The sequence below is a fragment of the Ammospiza nelsoni genome, chromosome 15 (assembly GCF_027579445.1).
Source record: "Ammospiza nelsoni isolate bAmmNel1 chromosome 15, bAmmNel1.pri, whole genome shotgun sequence".
Classification (NCBI taxonomy): Eukaryota; Metazoa; Chordata; class Aves; order Passeriformes; family Passerellidae; genus Ammospiza; species Ammospiza nelsoni.
Genome location: NC_080647.1, coordinates 14,628,422 through 14,647,185, shown reverse-complemented (window position 1 = coordinate 14,647,185; position 18,764 = coordinate 14,628,422). Strand labels below are relative to the sequence as shown.

The 18,764-nt window shown below is 40.4% G+C and overlaps 1 long non-coding RNA gene across 2 annotated transcripts; it reads left to right on the top strand.

Annotated features, from left to right (window-relative positions):
- The first annotated feature begins 14,079 nt into the window (after positions 1 to 14,079).
- LOC132079813 (uncharacterized) lies at positions 14,080 to 17,108 on the top strand. 2 transcript variants are annotated; one of them, XR_009419466.1, is made up of 3 exons: positions 14,080 to 14,148; positions 14,623 to 14,686; positions 16,520 to 17,108. It is a non-coding gene; the product is annotated as an uncharacterized LOC132079813 (long non-coding RNA). The 2 variants fall into 2 exon arrangements; XR_009419465.1 differs by having other exon boundaries at positions 14,097 to 14,148; positions 14,658 to 14,686.
- Positions 17,109 to 18,764: the final 1,656 nt, after the last annotated feature.

The following is an 18,764-nucleotide window of genomic DNA, read 5'->3' as shown; positions in this document are numbered from 1 at the left end:
TCCATTTTAGGTATCTCATCGTACTGGGCCAATCTTGTTCCACTTGTCTGTTTGGCAGTGAGGAAATGAGGACTGATATCCTCTCTATTCATTCCCTAGCAGAATGCTGATGTAATTTCAAAAGGATCAGTATTTTACCTTAACATGTGCTTTGAAATTACATTGTTCTTTTTGCTATGCTGGTTTTTTATTTCTTGCTGGTTCTTCATTGCAATCTCAAAAGGTATAAAATTCCTCGTCTTCATCCCTGTAAGACACTAACACATGAAACACTTTCCTTGGTTTAAAAGCAAAGAAAAAGTAAAGAAAAAGTATTTTATTTTCCTCTGAATTCTGCTCCAGCTGTTCCACCAGGACTTCAAGGATATTACTTCCCCCCTCCAGGAATATGTAAGAGTCTTTTAAAAACAAAATAATATTCTAGAGTCTGCAAAGAAAAAACCCAAGAATACCGTCTAACATTCCTCTTGATTCACAGCTTCATCACCTGATTTATATTAGCTCTCCACCTGCACCGAAAGGATCTGGAATAATTCAAAGCATATTGTTGAAGCCTGATAACTAAGCTAGGACACAAAAGCACCTTGAACGTTCTTGTAAAAGCCAAGAAGGATTAAACAGACATATTGAAATAAATAGGGATGTATAAGAAGTTAAAATCCATAGGGAATAAAGAATGTTGTTATTTTGGTATTTGATTTATATTTCAGTTATATTTAAGTTCATCAAAAGGACTGCCTGAAGACTTATTCTCTTGAGGAAAACAGAAACATCCCAACTTTGTTTCTGCCCTCAGTAAATGGTTTTTAAAGTCTTCTCTGAATATTCTTGCTCTGCAGGAATTTTAAGAAATGACAACACCCTCCCCAGTTTCTTTGCTGGAAGGATAAGGAACAGGCAGAGGGTTCATAGTGCTCTTTCCCTACTCAAGGCAGAAATCCCATCTCAGCTCTGCCCTGCATCTCCTCCCCTTCTCTTCAAGAGCTGTGTATACACCCTAAGCTGTTTATGGCTAAACTCATCACTTGACCAAAAGCAATGGAAGTTTTCCCATTTATTCAAAGAATGCCTGAAGGTTTAATTGGGATGGCAAACTGGTTCCTTCAAGTGTTTGACCATCCAGTAAATGGGCTACTCTGTATGAAACTAATCCTATTTCCCAACAAGTTTCATGCAGGTCTATTTTTCATTACAGGACACTTGGAGCTCAGAGGTTCTTATGGACATGCCTGTATTTTGACACAGTCACAATATAAAGATATTTTAAAAGGACGGTCACGTTGTACAGATCATCACAGAAAGCAGGGATGCACGGGGAGAGCAAGGCAGCCTTGGCTCCAGGGCCTTCTGACATCAAAGAGCTCTGATCTTACTGCATTGCTTTTTAGAATTCCCACAAGCCTGTTTTTAACCACAGCAAACACTTGCTGAAGCCTTTATGAACCATATGCTCAGGATGGCAAATGCTCCACTCTAAGAAAAGCCATAAATTCATTTGCATTTGTCAAAACTCCACAATCAGTTCATTCTTCACTATAAATTGCCAAATGGAAAGTCTCTTTCCAAGAACACAAGTGAAATTTGTGTTTTATTGCACATTTCATGCTGATGCACAGCCTTGTATCACTTAAAGCACTGGGGTTGTGAGCACCTTGAGGTTTACTCTGGGCGGGAATCATGAATGCTGGCTTGAGGAAATCCCAGATCAATGGATATATAGTTCTTTGCAATGAATATATAGTTATTTGTACTTCCAATAAAGCCTCCCTCTGTCATAAATGTGTGGATGTAATTTTTTTTTCCAGCAGAAACTCAATACCGAATTCTTCCTAAACAAAAAATTAGCCCAGTTTCACTGTTGTATTTAGAAATAATGGTAAGGAATATTGTTTAAAACTAAGAATTTGGAGTATTTGGCTTATCAGGATAGTTATAACCATGTGCATAAGCATGGTGAATATTCATCAGCATCTTACACTATTTCAAATGTAGCACATGCAGTTTAAGAGTCACTACCACTGATGTAATTTTGATTTCATTCATATTTTCTATTTATGTTTATGTTGCTCCTTCACTATTTCTCCTGTAAACTCCTCAGACTAGGTGCAATCTCTTAATCCATCTGTACAGTGCCCAGCATGCTGCAGATGAGTGCCTAAAGTAACAGCAGTGATGATTTCCAGTGGTTGCTATCTATCAGAAGCCATTTTAAGGCTTCCAGCAGAGGCCACAATTGCTCAGCAGTTCCCAGGAATGCTTTTCTGTACAGAAAACTAATTTCTGAAATCAAGGCTAGAAGATTTTACTGCATAGCTGAGACTTTGCTGCAACCAAACGTGCATTAGATTATTTATTGGTAAGGAAAAAAGATGTATCTAATTAATAATTGCCTCATATTTTGGGAAGCTAATGAAGTAGCTTTGGTCTCTTAGAAAAATAATTTGCCATAAAATATGAAGTCTCTGAACTAAAGCAAACCATTTCAAAGATTAACTGCAAATCAGTATTAATTTGCTTATGAAAAGGACACTTGTATTAGAGAGGATAGCTTTAATTTATGAAAAGTTAAGGGTTTCACTATTGACAATAAAAAACTACTTAGAGTTTAAACTCTGGATTTTCATATTTGCTAACAGCATTTTATGTATTCCTCTTTTATATCATAGGCCTACTTTGATATATACAAAGTCAAATTATTCTCACTATTACTGGATGAAAACTAATTATTTCTGTAGTAGAAAGAAAGAAAAGGCCCCCAAAATTACAAAGTGAAATAATGGAGAAAATGGCACCAGGCTTTTTTAGAGTTAAAAAACCAAACCAAGATAGTACAGACAAGGGGATTCCAGCTGAGTCAGTGAAAGTGTTGGGATAAAGCAAGATCAGAAAGAAAAGCATCTGGTCAGAGAGCAACTGGGAGTAAAATGAGGAATTAAAATGAAGGACAAAGAAGAGTAACCTGAATTGAACTAATAGTGCAGTAAGTCATACAGATCACAAAAAATTTTCCTGCTAGTTTACACCTGATTCTTAACCTTGGTCCAGGCTGCTGCTCACTAAGGATTTCCCCATTCATGCAGCCCTTGTGTCAGTAGAGGCTCTGCTGGGATTTTTTCCCCTCCATTCTTGACTTCACCTCCCTGATCATAATTTCTCCTTTCTGTCCTCCTGCCTCTCTTATGGATAATTCCTCACCAATAGTTTCCAGTCCAATTTACCCAGTGGCTTTGCAATTCCCATCTCACCCTCTCCTGTTTTTAATTCAGTCCTTGAAATAAGTTTTTAAATTTTAGTTATGCAGAATTCTAAAGAAAACAGAAATGTGATTATTTCTGTGTGTGACAGTCCCCATTACATAAGTAAGAAGAAGAGTGGGATACAGTTCTTGAGCAAAAGGTCACTAGAAAGTAATTAGAGCTATGGAAGCTTCAAAAAAATCTGCCTCCCTTCATTTTATTTTCAAAACAGTTACAGAATTTGAGTGAATGAAATGTGTAGAATAGCTAGGAAATGGAATTCATATCACCACAATTAATTCTTTCTTCATGTCACCACCAAAAGGCAAGCTTCAATTTTAATCCCAGCCAGAAACAAAGTGGTTTTGTTTTTGCTTTTACATTTGCAAGGATGAGGAATAATTATGTGCATACCTGCCACAGGAAAGGTAAAGTATCTGCCAAGCTCTTTTTGATATTACAATACATTGTGGAAAAAGAAAGTCTAGCCACATTTTATTATGCATTTATTTATCAAGAATCTGTCATGCACACCTACCCTACCCTTGAAAGGTAAGAACAAAGGCTGTTTGTTTTGGGTAAAGTAATCTGCAGAAAAACTCTATTGCTGTACTTAGCAAATGACTTGCATCCTCTGCAAGGGCAAAAAGGGAAAACAAACCATCACCTCAGAGAGAATGAGATTTATTTCATCATTTTAAAGTTTCTTGAATGTAGTTTACAAACTGATTCAGTCTACTGTTATTTATTCAGTCCTCTTCCAAGGGCTATCAGATATAATAAGCTGCATAAAACTGAATTTTCCTTCCATTTCTTTTATGGGCTGCTGTTTGAACTGGGTACAGAAACTTCACCTTTTTAGGTATTAATTCAATGAAAACAGAGGTAAGCCCATATCAAACTAACTACTAACAGGTTCCTGAGTCTATAAAATACTATAAAAAATTTGAGGGAAAATGCTGAAAACAACTCTGGGATAAACAGCTCATGGCCCAGTGTCTAATTGCAATTTTCAGGACAGTTTCTGCAGAGCTGGGTACTGAATATAACAGAACTGGTAAAATTCATCAAATTTTGAACACCTTTATTCATTTGTGCTTACATTTTTTATTTTATAGAGAGCCTTATATACATCTTGGAAAACATCTACTATATTAAACCTCCTACACTGATGACACTAATATTTTCTTGATAAATGAACCAGAAAATTAGCAAAAACTGATTTGGAGCTAATGATAAATGTTACTGTACAGATCATGAATGGCAATTTTCATACCAGCCCTAAAAGCAACACAGGATTTGGAAGAAAACATTTCTACCACAAAATCTCTTTGGCTACTTCAAGAGCAATAGCATATCCAACAAAATCCAGAGTTATTTTATAAAATAATAGAAAAAAATATTGGGTTTTGAAAACTTAAACATATGTCTCACGTGCCAATGTGCGCTGGAACACGAGGGTGTGCTCTGATGGTGCAACAATGTTCTGACCAGAGAATGATGTGTAAAAATAGAATTTTGACAAGATCTCACATCTCCCTTGAGTTCTCCCTCTCCTTGTTGCTTCCCCCAGAAGTGCAGCTCAACAGCTCTTCAGGCACTTACCCAGAAGCACAAAGCAGACTCAGGCATGAAACACCTCAGAATGAAGTTCCTAGCTTTTGGTACAAAGCTGGTTCTGTGAGGGGTGGGCCTGTATACCAGTTACTCTAGAAAAAGATAAATTCTGCTTTTTCTGCAAGTGCGAGGTTCTATCCAGGGAGACAGGTAATAATGACAAAACCAGACAGGGCAATGGGATTCCTCAGGCACACCCACTGACAGAATCCCCTGGGTGAATTGGGTGAGTGATTCCAGCCCTGGCCCTGTGAAGCTGCATCTGAGGGAATCCAGTCCTGGTCATGTTGAAAAGCTGTAATGTGGATTCCCAAATTCAAGCAAGGAAAGAGTGCTCTATTTAGCAAGAACAGCAGCAGAGTGAGAGAAAACAACTGCACATTCACATATCAAGTAATTCAGTGACCTTTAGATGCACAGATTTTGATCTAGGAAACAATGTAAGAAAGTGAATGGACAGAATACAGGTGTTGCTTATTTCTAAAGCTTAGAAGGAGAAATCTTGTTCTCAGGTAACTCCAGGCATTGCTGGCCCTGTTATTTTGAGCTGCTAAACAAAACCCAGCTGAGAGAATATGAGACCTCAGTAGAAGCAAACTCTAAAACAAAAATCAGAGGGAGAAGAAGAAAAAATAAACAAGTGTCTGCAGCAGTCTGGGCACAAACTAAAGGCACGTTACTAACATGACAGATCATTCTGCAGTGACTGTTCTTAGCAGGACATTCTCCACAGAAGAGGCTCATTCCCAACTGCTGAGCAGGTCCTGTAGGACCTACATGGACATGGTCCATGTGCATGGTCCTGTAAGGCGCAAGATGGCAGAAGGACCCCTAAAGCTTACGGTGCACTGGGCATGGACAGCAAAGCACACAAATTCTTGGCACATTTTCTCCACAGAGCATGACAGCAACATAAGATGGGATGAATCATGGAGCTTATAACAGCCTGATCCAATCACCAGGGCTGAGATGCATTAACCTTGGACAGAGCTCAGCCTTCGAAGCAGAGGATCTGCTGGAAGCCAAGCAGGAGATGTTCTCCTGCCCAGGGGAAGGGAACACTGCCTAGAGCAGCTGTGTTGGAGCACTGATGTAAGGGTCTCCTCCAGCCAGGTCCTATAAGCTCTTGGAGATCTATATCACACGAGATAGCTCAGATGGCATAAAATCAGCAGGATGGCTTCTGTGGCAGTGTTGGAAACAGAAAAGTTTTAATATAAGGCAAAATAACAAAGCTCTTTACAGAGAAAAACTGAGCCAGGGCAAGAGGCTCTCACTCCTGGTAAAACACCTCATAAAAGTGGTTATCTCCTTTTGTTATTTTCTTTTTCTAGTAAATTGCTTACAGGACTTTTTGGCTTCTGTCCAAACGGCTATCCTTAAGTTTGAGGTGAAGTCCCCCAAGTCCTACGAGGTGTCTTTTTACCAAATTGAGGAGAGAAACTTCAGAGCTCTTTTCCTTTTTTAGGAGATGAGGGATAATTTTGTCACTCTGTGACCAGGGGGCACATTCCTACAGAGCACCAGCAGTGCAGTTTTCCCTGGAGCACAGGGCTGTGAAGGGAAGTGTCCCCTGGGGAGGGGGGCAACACCCACTGGGACTGATGGGAGCCAAGGCCCTCACTCCTCACTCTGTGGTGAATTATTGTTTTTCTGCCGGATCCCCCTGAGGGGTTCTTTGGCCCTTTGGCTGGAACAGCTCAATCTGCTGGCTCTCTTGAGTGAGAGGCGTCCATGTGTGTGAGAGGAGCTTTGGGCCATGTTCCTGCCCATGCAGTAACTGTACCCTGGGCACAGCCAACCAGAAACCTGGGAGTTCACTGAAGCATCATCATGGATTCATCTTTTTTTGTCAGTTTTGACCACAGAATTTGGTTGTGAATTAAAGTTTCTTACCTGTGAAGCTGTTTTCCATGACATCAGTACATAGTTCATGTAGAAGATGACAAAAACCCTGTTTGTTTATGTTCTTTTGGCTGAGAAACAATCTTGACCATGCAGCATTCAGGTTAGCAAGAATTACTGATTAACCTCTCTGGCAGACAGGCTGGATAGCCATGATTAGCCAAATTGGCTTCCCAAGCCTGCTGTCTGAAAACACCTATTATTGGAACTCAGATAGAATTGGGGAGCTTATCTCTCATAAGGGATTAGAACTGCAAGTGCATCTGCAAGTGTATGTTTGTGAGACAGCTAAAAAAAGGTTTGTTACTCATTGCAAACAGAGGAACACAGCTGAGTGAAGGAAAAAGGATCATTTCATCTCAGTGCTAAACCCCACATTCCTACTGGCTTTCTCAAATGGTGACAATTAGTTTGATTTTTTAATTAAAAAGGAAAAAAAATTTAAAATAGGAGATAAACCATAGTCACTCAAGACCAAATGTTGAAGATTTGCTCCTAATTTTCACCTTCAGTTCAACATTCATTATCAATTATGGTGACTATGGCTGAGTGATTATACAGTGAACCCAAATTGCCAAATTCTACCCATTTCTAATGGTCAGAACTGGAGGCATGATGAGAAGCTGAAGCACTTAACCCTGAATGTTTATTATGTTTAAACACATTCTTGTGCAGCGATATCAATATACATAAAATTTGATAGATTTTGGAAAAAAACCTTGTAAACGTGTACATACATTTGCATATGTGTGTCTCTCTGTCCATAGATAAGGTATTCAGACACACAAAGTCACTCAGAGAGGCTTTATGGAACACCAGAGCTCTGGGCTCAGCTCTCAGTCCAATCCCAGCCACTTGCTGCAGCCCTGGGCTGTGAACATCCCCTGAAAACATCAGTGAAGAGATGAGCAGGTGAAGAAATGAAAGCAATTATCTCTCTGTGTGCACGTTCAGCTGCGTGTCTGCCAAGGCTCTTTTTGAGCTTCATTTCTTCTATTTAATCTTCCTTATTAAGGTTCAAATCAAGATCACCATCCAGATCAAGACAGGTAACGATAAAGGGAGAGCTGTAAGCATTGCGTATAAAACTAACTTTTCAGATATACAGACAAGGGTGAAAAGGAAATCATAGATTGTCTAGGCAATGGATACTTGTTTTAAGTTCACAGGAGGATCTTGGAACAGCATTTGTTTTAGTAGTGACAAAACTATGGGTAAGCAAATTCTGGAACAAGTGCATTCTTAGTAACAAATCTGCAATGAAGAGATACCTCAGTTCTGCAGAATCCAGCAAAGTGGAATGACCTGCTCATAAAATCCCTTTTAAAAGCTGACCCTAGAGCAAAAATATTATTTCAGTTTAAGTTAAAAAAAAAAAAAAAAGATAAGATAGACTTAAATGGACAGTTATATATTATTTCCACCTCCAATATCATGCTACAATTCTCTGTTGAAGAAAATACCTATCTATTCTCAGGGCACCTATCCATCAGGCTGGAATAACCCTGATAATCTCTTTCTGAGGAAAGCTGAAGACTGTATATGTAGCAAGGCTTAACAAGGCCATGGGTATCACAGCAGGGTTTAAAGGTAGATTGGTCTTGCTGGAGCAAGACACAGAATTAAAGAAAACACTGCTGTGCAAAAAATTAGGCTTTATTAGATTGAAATTTTAACAATATGTAAGCAATAAAAGGAATTGCATTGTTCTTCTTAAGTGTCCTCTTTATATTGTGGCCAAACAAAAGAAAGCTTTCCATTTGGGAAGCAACTTTAACAATTCTTATTTTTAACTGCATTAAAAGTTAAAAATACACGGAAAGAAAAACATTTTAAAAACAAACATTGCAAAACATGATGTCACATAATGGAAGACCTGTTATTAATTTGAAGGGTATAAACTTAAAAGCCAGAAGAAGCTTTTAAAAGCTTCATTTAAAATATATATTTAGAATACTTCAGTAATGATTCTACGTGAATGCTAATATGAGATGAGGGCTAAAAGCTTGTACAAAAAGGTATGTTTACTAAGTGGATGCACTGATCACTGAACTTTAAATTTTAATGAGTGATTTGAGAAGCCTTAGTTGTTTATAGTTGTTGTCAGAACTGTAAAAAATCCTATGAATTTACATTTACAGACTGTTTATCTCTTTGTAAATGACAACATTTTAAAAAGAAATCGAACAAAACCAGAAAAAAAAAGTGCCTCTGATCAACACTAATGGCCATCTTGTGTATGCCAGTAAATACATCAAAACCTGAGTGGTTGGGAAACTTTTCTGTCCCGCCCAGCTGAGAGGGAAGGAAGCCAAACACACTTTTAGCAGAGTGCCTGTTGTTCTTACTCTGCATTTACTGTGTAACTTGAAGGCCTCACTGAGCCTCACTGGCTCAGCACTGAGTACTGAGTAAACCAAGAGCATTAAAATACTCAAAGCCTTGACTAGGACTGAGCAATGGGCAGAAGAGAATGCCAAGGGCCAGAATATCAAAATTATTCCAGTCACCAACTCAAATCCTGGGGATGTGACAGCCTGGTCAGAGACAGAGAAAGCTGGATAAGTTTACCCAGAATCAGCCTGGGAAGCTGTAGGGAGCTGGAGATAAACCATGAAAGCCAATTATTAAAAACAACTTGCAGGTGTTTTTCTGATTGCTGTTTTTCTGTTCTTCTCACAAGATTGTTGATAAATGGGTGTCTTGTTAATTAGCCAGTCAGGTGAAATGCATTGATTAAATGACCTATCAGGTCCAGCTGTAGTGAACTATGCTATAAAAGAAGAGAGGCTAGACTAAACAGGGCTTATGCCACTTTGCCTTCTGATCTGACTTTGTGTCATCTCTGCCTCAACAGTGACAAAAGCCAACCCAAAGCTTGCTGTGAAGAAATGTGAGTTCTTGATTTCCAGGGTGAATATTCCGAGACTTTACTAATTCAAAAGGTGGAACTCTCTTTCTGGCATAGTTGGATACGGCCACATTCCTAATTCCCCAAAACTTATCCCAAGCTAAAGAACTTTTAAGTAACTCACCTAGAAGAAAACTAGTTTTTAGTCTGACTAATATATTGAAAACAACAACAACAACAAAAGAATCTTACTTTGAATATTTGCAGCATTGCAGAATATTTGAGCTATTCTGCTCCCCAGCTAATTTTGTTGCTTACTCTTTCTGTACATCACTTATCCAGGGGATGTACACAAGTATATCCAAGTGCCCAAGTGCCAGAAATCCCAGCTAACTATTTGAGAAAGTCTGTTCATGAATAAAGTGGAATAATAAAGAAAAGGTAAGAAATTATGTGGCTTTTAAAATTGCGCTTCAGCAGACTGCATTCAAAAGAATGTAGATTTTTTAAAATGTACTACAATGTCATTGCTGTTTTTCAAAATGTAAACCATCAATACAACTGAAAAAAATAATCCAGGGATTTAAGTCTTTTTAGACTGCATATATATAAGAAAAGAATGAGATAGAAGAAAAGATAAGTCATGTACAATGCTAGTAGTTTATTTATCTGATGCAGAAATACTTATTAGAATAAAAAATTCACTGAATCCAAAGAGTTTTTTTGGGGAAAGCAGTACTATTTATATTAACAAGGGTCCAGAGATTCTTACAGCTGATCTATGCCACTTTGCAAACATTAGCAAGCCACTATCCGAGATTTTAATGAGGTCCACCCACAGCAAAGCTGAATTAATGCTGTATAAAAGTGCTGTATACCCATATTTTTCCTTAATATCCAATTTTATAATACTGGAGTATTATCTACATTGCTGCTATAGGTAATATTATGCAAATAAAAAAACCCAATGTAGAAATGAACAACTCATAATAGATTTTTAAAAAATAAATATTTCAGTAAAATGAAGTGAGTTTCTAATGAAAATAACAAAATGAAATGCTGATGTTTGGATTAGCTTTATAATTGGACTTTAAGGCAAATATTGCAATTATTGTTCCAACTACATGTTGTGTCTTCTGGTGAAAAATTTCCCATCTTAAATATCCTTATTTAAAATCAATTCTTCTCATTGCCTCAAACAGAGGAGGAAATTGATCTATATAAAAATCTATGCTCAGAATGCCTCCTTGCTAATATTTCTTCTTTACTGGAAATATTAACTTTCTATTTAACCAGTAATGGAAGTTTAGATTTTGCTAAAAAAAAACAAAACAAACCAAACTGTCAACTAAAATTCTTCTTCTCAATTGACCTTCCTCCAGAAAACACAATTGGAATGTGAAAAGTAGGCTTTCAAAAATGGGCATTTTTGAAATTTTTAAAAGCCCTGAGTTGCAGAAGTGGGAATGATAATTGCTATCATAGCATAGTGAATAAACAAAAGCAATTTGCAATTAATTCATTGGAAATAATCTCAATATGGCTGCTGTCATGAAACTTCATTTTTGAATAAATTTTTTGTAAACAGAATAATGGAAGGTTGTACAAAGGCTGCACAGGAAATGTGGCTCTAGGCTACAATCTGAGCTCTCAAGCATGGGTAAATCTTTTAAGCATAGGTTCAAAGATTGGCTCTTTAATGTCAATATACGTCTCAAAAGTTCTTCTATTGCATGAAATGGCAGGGCAACAAAGCAGAAAATTAACTACATATTTCTGGAATTATATTCCTTCTTCTACCACTACACAAACCCCTCTTTTAATAAAACAAGGATTTTAACTAAAAGTTCAGCATGTGACATGAGCTACCTCAAACTTCAGAGCTGTTCAAATTTAAATTTAGCTATTCTATTTTTAAAAACTGTGACAAAAAATAGTACATCTGTGAAGTCTATGAAATCATAATGCAGTACTCCTGAGTATATTTGCAAGATTCCAGTGAGATCTAGAGGTGGGACAAAAAAAAAAAAAATCACAAATTAAATGTTTGTTGTTGCAGTGGATCATAAATTGGAATAATTTCCATAGCAACACCTCTGGTCTTCTCTCAGGAAAGATTGCCACGTTTTGTTTGCTCCTTATTTAAAATGCAATCTTTTATATGCTACCACATGAATAATTTCTTCCATACATTCTGAAAAAAAACCAAAACCCCAAAACAAACCAGTCTCTTCAGTAAGTCATGTCAAAGGTGTAAAAGTTGCCCAGGAGTTACACGAACCCATCATATCTTAAAACTAACTGCAGATAATGTATTTACAAAATTCGTGCGTATGGAATATGTTCTGATTTTTGTGTGGAATTTTGTCTGGGAGAGTTGGATCATGTGTAAAAAAGGAGGAACAGAAGTTGCGGTACAGCAGCTTTGGGAACAGAAATGGGAACTGTTTTTCCCTGCAGAAATGCAGAACAGTGCAGAGCTCGCTCCCCGCCCAGCTCAGCTCAGCCCCGCTCCCTCACGGCCTCCATTCCGCCCGTCCCGCTCGCAGTGCGGGCCCCGGGCCCCCCAAGCCCCGCCCACCCTGCGGCCCCGCCCACCCTGCGGCCCCGCCAATCCCGGCCCGCCTTCCTCCGCTCCGCCCAATCACAGCCTCCCTTTCAACCGGCCCGCCGAGCCCTGTTCGCTCAGCCCTGCCCCTCAGCCGGCTCTCCTGAGGCGCAGCTCCCGCTGATGCCGCCGCGGCTTCTGGAGCCGGCGCGGCCGAGCTGTTGGGGCCCGGGAAGGGCCGGCGGGAGCTCCCGTTCACGCCCCGGCCGGGAGTTCTCCCGGGGGTAGGAGCGAGCGGCGAGGAGTGGGCAGGGTCGTCCCCCCGGAGTGGCGGCGACCTGGGGGCGAGGCCTGAGAGGAGCGGGGCTCGGGGAGAGGAGCAGGCGGGCCGCGATTGGCGGGGCCGGGGGCTGGGCTCTGCCTCGGGCTGGGATTGGCGGGGCGGGACGGGGCTGGCTGTGCCGTGCACTATAAATGTGCGCGTGTGGGCGCGGTTCTCCGTGAAGCTGTGGGGCTGTAGTGGTGCGCGGTGTGCCTCCTGTGCCACCCGGGAGCGCCGCTGAGCCGGGACTGCGGGCTCGGGCGGGCGCTGTCCCGGCGCCGTGGTGCTGACCCGGCCCGGTCCCCGGAGTGCCCAGCGGAGGAGCGGCCGTGAGCCGCCTGCTCCGCCTTGCGGGGCAGTGCGGCAGCGGCTAGTGCGGGGCCTTCAGCACGGCGGGGGAAGCGGCCGCTGCCCAGGGGAGGAGGCTCCCTGAGGGAGAGGGCTGGCATGTGGCCCCGCGCGGTTGCGGAGGTTAAAGTAGTATGAAAAGTAAGGGCAATAAAACCGTTTCACTTTATTATTACTTTGTTCAACTTTTATTTTCTCCTCCTACCACCTTATGTTATTTTAGTGTTCTAGTTATTATTCTATTAATGTGTTATACAATGGCATTACTGTATTTTTAGTACTTGTTTGTTGTTTTTTTTTTTTCTTTTCCCGTTACTTGATCCATGATGCTTATTAAATAAAGGTGGTAAGGCTGAAACACCAATTGTGTTCACCCTGGGGCAGGAGCCAGCCCCAAAGTGATGTGGAGGTGAAATAATCCTGTGGGGAAGGGACTGCAGGAGAGGCTTTGGGGCCTCTAGACCCCAGAGGGATACCAAGCACGAATGCAGGAAATGTTGTGGAGCTGCTGGAGCCAAACTGAAGATCCTGCCCTGAGAACCTGGAGTAGCTTCACCTGCCAACGTTGATAAATGCAGAGCCGGAGCTGAAACGGCAGAGCTGGCAGGGAAATAAAGCTTTTGGGATGGAGCTGAAATGACTATGGGGCTGGGATAGGTATGCAGGAAAGGGGAAACAAGGCAGGGGAGGTGTTGGTGGGGCAGGGCATGGGAAGGTTGGGCTTGGCAAGGCCGGGAGGTGCAGGAAAGGAAGGAGAGGGGAAGGCAAGGAAGGGACAAGGGAGGCTGGGAAATGCAAGGAAGGGTTGGGCAAGGGAAGGCAGTTCAAGGGAGGGTTAGGAAAGGGAAGGGATTGCTAAGAAAGACGAGGCCTTCATTTGTTGAAAGCAGAGAGTGGTGCAGTGACAGGGGATGGGGAAGAAAATCCAGTGGTGCTTAATGCATTCATTTCTCAGTCTTTAATGTCAGGGCCAGTTGTCCTGAGGATACCCAGCCCCCAGAGCTGGACCATGGGGATGGGGAATTGAGTGTAGCCCCTGTAACCAGGGGGTGGTTGTTGATGTGCTCTGCCAGCTGTGTGGAGGGGATAGAATGTAAGAGAAGAGTGCAGAAGGCAATCTCACCCCTGAGGAGTTGCAGCTGTGCCAATCCCCAAAGAGTAGGAACAGGCCTGCCCTTAACAGGGCACAGCTGTGTCCAGTGAGGATGGGTGCTACAAAAGAGTGGGTTAGCTGGGTGAGGAGAGAGATGGACTTTGGTGGCTGTGCTGTGAAGAAGGAGTCAGTGCTATGGGGAGATACCCATGAGAAATCACCAAGAAGGTATGGAACTTTGCAATAAAATGACAACACAGTTGGATACTCATGGCTCTGTGGGCTCTGATGGGATCCATCCCACAGTAGTGAGGTAGCTGGTGAGAGAACTTGCCAAGCCACAGAGTTAAGGTGAAGGCAGGAATATATTCAGTTTACATGTACAGAAAATCCAAGCTGCCCTTGTTACCTGCTGCATACAAGATACTGAAAAACATAAGGCTATAAGGAAATGTAGTTTTTAATGGATTTTAATGTTAGAGCCTACCTTGTAATAATGCATGTATTACAAACTAAAAGGAATTCACTAAAATGACAGCTAAAATGTTGTCTCATGTCCAGTGACCAGGAGTTTTTGGAGTATAATGCAATTGCCTGTTACACCAGCATAACAAAAGGATGTAAACAGTTTCAATTTCAGTATCCATGCCTACTGCTTGAAGTAAAAAATTGCACTAACTGATCTAGACATTGTCCTATTAGAAGGAGACCTGAGAAACTTTGCTGATATCTTACAGATGTACAATCTCTACCAGAGCACCCAAAGGTAAGGTGAAAACTGCTTTAAAGCTACTGGTGACACAAGATCATGTTTCTCCTTAATGAACAAAATAATATATGACTCATCCAGAATAACGGGAATATTTTACTAATTCTGAAGCAAGACTTAATGCCTCTCTGATCTTCAGATAATTATTTTTAATTAAAGCAAGTAAAGTGAGAGCAAATAGAGCTATAAGGGATAATTATTGAATGAGAAATATGCCAGTCCTATATTTCTGAGCACAATTATACAGGGATAAATTTGCCATGTTATGTTGCCTTTTATAAGATGTTAGAAAGAGCCTTACCAGCACATGTACAGACTCTCAAAAAGGCCTTGAGAACTGTAAGTCCTTCCCAAATTACATTAATAACAGGAGATTTTTCAAATGTACTGAACAGCAAATAGAACTATTAATCTCAGGGGCTGACAGCATATATTTCACCCAGGATTGAACAGTGAGAGAGAAAAGGCCACCTGGGCTAAGTGACCTTGCTGCTGCTTTGCACTTGGCTGTGGGGAAGGGGGTTTCCCTTGAAATGCAGAGTTATTTAGAAAAAAGTGCCTCCTTTTTTTTATTAACAACCTCATAATATCAAATTGGATAAAGCAGTGCAGCTTTAGGCACATCACATGTGAACACAAAGCTCATTATAAGGTGGCTGAATTAGAAATGTGGGGAACTGAAACCCTTTGAGTTCCAAGGGAGCTGCCGGGTTCCATAAAGGGGCTGTGTTATCACAGGCAGAGGCATCCAGGGGTTAAATTAACAATTGAACCCTGAGCCACTGGGGTCACACTCGTCCCAGTCATGCTGCCCTTTTCCCTAGAGAGGAAAAACACCATTTCTGCTGCAGTTACTGCCAGCACTGAGCAACCTGTGACATTATGGTCCATGAACAGGACAGATTTCAGCTCATCTGCTGTTACTCTTAATTAGTTTGTTGTACCAGTTTCAGCTTTTCCAACATTTCCCTATGCTTTAAGAGCAAGCAGTATGTTAACAGGGGTACAAGAGGGTCAAGTAGTGTTAAGCTCTACAAAATGAAACTCAGCAATTCATTCTGAGGAGTCAGAACTGGCCTCAGTCTGCTCCAAATGCCCGACACATGAATATTGTGTTAACACTCACTACAAAACATTGCTAAGGATTTCAAATGTGTTTCTGTATTAGAGTTAAATGATGTTTTGCTGTGTCGTAGCCAGTCACAGGCAGCAACACTTTCAGCAAACCTTCTTTAGAAGAGGTAGAACACTGCCCTGCAGTGAATCTCAGTTCTGATGTGCAGACTTCTAATTTCTAGCCAGGTCACACTTGTCAAATTTTGGGCCAGCATTTTTCCCTAAATTCTCTTCCATTCCCCTCTACCCTTAAAGAATGACTATGTCTTTTGCCAAAACAAACCAACTTCTTTTTTCCTCCTTTTTAAATCAGGACAGTTTTCTTACTCCTGAAAATCTCACGAACTCTGTTTCATCCTTTATTCATCATTACTCAGCATGAGTGATTGGAATTTACACAGTATCTCAGATTAGATCAGTAATTTTCTGGTAATGTTCAGCTGTAACTCACCTGTTGCTTAAACAGTAGCAATAAATTAATACAGGATATTTCACAGAGTTCATTCCAGCTGTAGGCTGGGTAGGAATAAATTAAGACTCACCACTCACATCCTATATTATAACTTTTAAAATGTAAATTACTAATATCATAATAGCAGAACATTACACTCTGTTTCTGTTTGATGCAAAAAAGACACATTTCAGCATTATTCCTATGCGTCAATGGTGTTGCTGTTATGAGACTTCCAACTGATGGGGACATTTTGTTCTCAGTAACAGCTGTGGGAATTACTGAGGAAGACAAGAACAGAATCCGTCCAGACAAACCTGTCTTGTGTTTTTCCTGCACGGTGCTGAAAAGGTTTTTTACTAAACCAATTTAAAGCAAGCCATTAAACTAGTTGCACAATGAAATAAACCAATTATTTCGTAAACACTTAGGACTAGAAATGATTGGGACAGATGAAAAAAAAAAAAAGGAAAGGTTGTTGGAATATGATGCCAAAATATTTCAGAGGTGGTATCTGTTCTGTAACTGGAAATATTTTTTGACAAAAAAAAGCAGTGAGAGTGCCAGCAGCCTGCCAAACTGAAATTTACCCTGGTTCATGCAGTGACTGCGGTGGGAATCAACAAAGGGATCTAATCCATATGAGAAAATGCTGCCCCTTAACTAAAGTTGATATTAGCTGAGGAGGAATTAAAAGAGCAATATAACGTTTTCCTGAATATTTGCCCTGGTTTGTAAAGTGAAAGCAGCAACTGCATGAGGCTGTTTAAGATGGAAGACCTCCTGCCTATGTGATGTATTATGCAATGCATGCAGGGCTTGTCTTAGAATTAAAATGTGGGTGGAGGGTCAAAGTGAATAGAACATAAAATAGAGACACTTTAATGAATCAGTGTAAAAATACGGTTTAACGTTATTCAAGGCACAGTGCATGAGACTGCTTTCTAAATTTCAATTTTTACTGGCTTCAAAAAGAGAAAATCACAGCAAGTACCAAGGCTGTGGTTCTCGTACTAATGTGGAAACTGTGCAATTTTGGCTTTGTGTAAAATAAGTGTGAATGTGCTCCTGAATATCTGCTACAGATTCTCTTTAAATGGAAATGTCAGTGAAGAGTTCAGAGATGAAGCAGGAGTAGCAACATTTCCAAGCCCTAATGTGTTTGTAGAGAGCACAGGAATAATTTCTCTAGAACACAATAAAAGCCCCTCAAGGTTAAGATCACAGAGGAATGTGAATGAATCACACACCAGGAATAACTTGAAATGTGGCTTCTATCTTAATTGTCTCAAATGCAGAAGCAGGTTTATTTCTGTCTGTAATAGTTGCATTTCCTGTACAAACATCAGTTTGAAGCTCCATCTGTTGCCAAGGACCTTTTGAAAATGTATGTTTCTTGCCTCATTTTTATGAGTCAGACAATGTACCAATTGTTGGTTTAAACCAATTATACAGAGAAATGCTTCCTGGATAAGTGTTTATATTTGTAAATTTAAGTTTTGCTTTTGCAAATGGTTCAGCTTTTATAAGCTGAAAATTCACTTTCCAAAGCATTTGTACCAATAAAGTTCAATACTTCAAGTAGTAACCAAATGCAAACAAATAGAAATTGAGCACAACCAATGTGTGTCTGTACATTTTATGGACAAAATTATTTTTTACAATATTTTCTAAGGTCTAAATAGGAATGACAAAAGAAATAGCCTAAGGAACACTATTTATTGCAATATTAAACTTGGCTGTTTCAAGAGCATACACTGATTTGAGAAAATGTAGAGGCACGCATATTCCAAAATACAAAAATTCAGTATTTAAAAGCCTTCAGAGGAGTAGTTAATGATCTGATTTTGGCCTCATTTGAAGGTTTCACGCTAGGTTAAAAGTGAATGAAAGCAACAGGTTATGCAGGGGTAATAGCAGTGCCACCAGAGCAGCTCCTGAAACAGCTGTTCTAAACCTCATTTAGCATTTCAGAAAATCCCCTGAGTAGAACACAATTAAACCTTAGAATGCGCCTATTCCTCACTCCCCAGCCAAGCCACATGTCCCATAATAACACTCCTTTACTACTTACTGTTGCTATAATTCTTATACCATAAATTTTTATGTTTTGCTGTCAGTTTTGTGCTCCTGGGATGGCGTCAGAGGTGAGGAGGAGCTGGAGCTGTGGGGAGCAGAGGGAACCCCCAGCTGCCCTGGGAAGGATCAGTCCCAGAAAATGAGCTGAGAGCTGCCTGGGAGCAGCTGGGGGTGAGAGTGCTTGTGAGGCTCTTGGTAAAATGATTAATTATCTGATGCACTGCTGGGGAAGAAGCCTGGCTGCTGGAGCCCGTTGATGTGGCTGATGGCTGGTTCTGAGGAGATGGAGACCCTGGGATTTGTTTCCAGAGCTGTCTCATAGGAGTGAATAAGTGATGTAAACCAATTAATCTTATTTACCAGTGAAATGATGTGGATAAATAAATCCAACAACAGCATTAGGCACGTCTGTATTTGTTTTAGCATCAT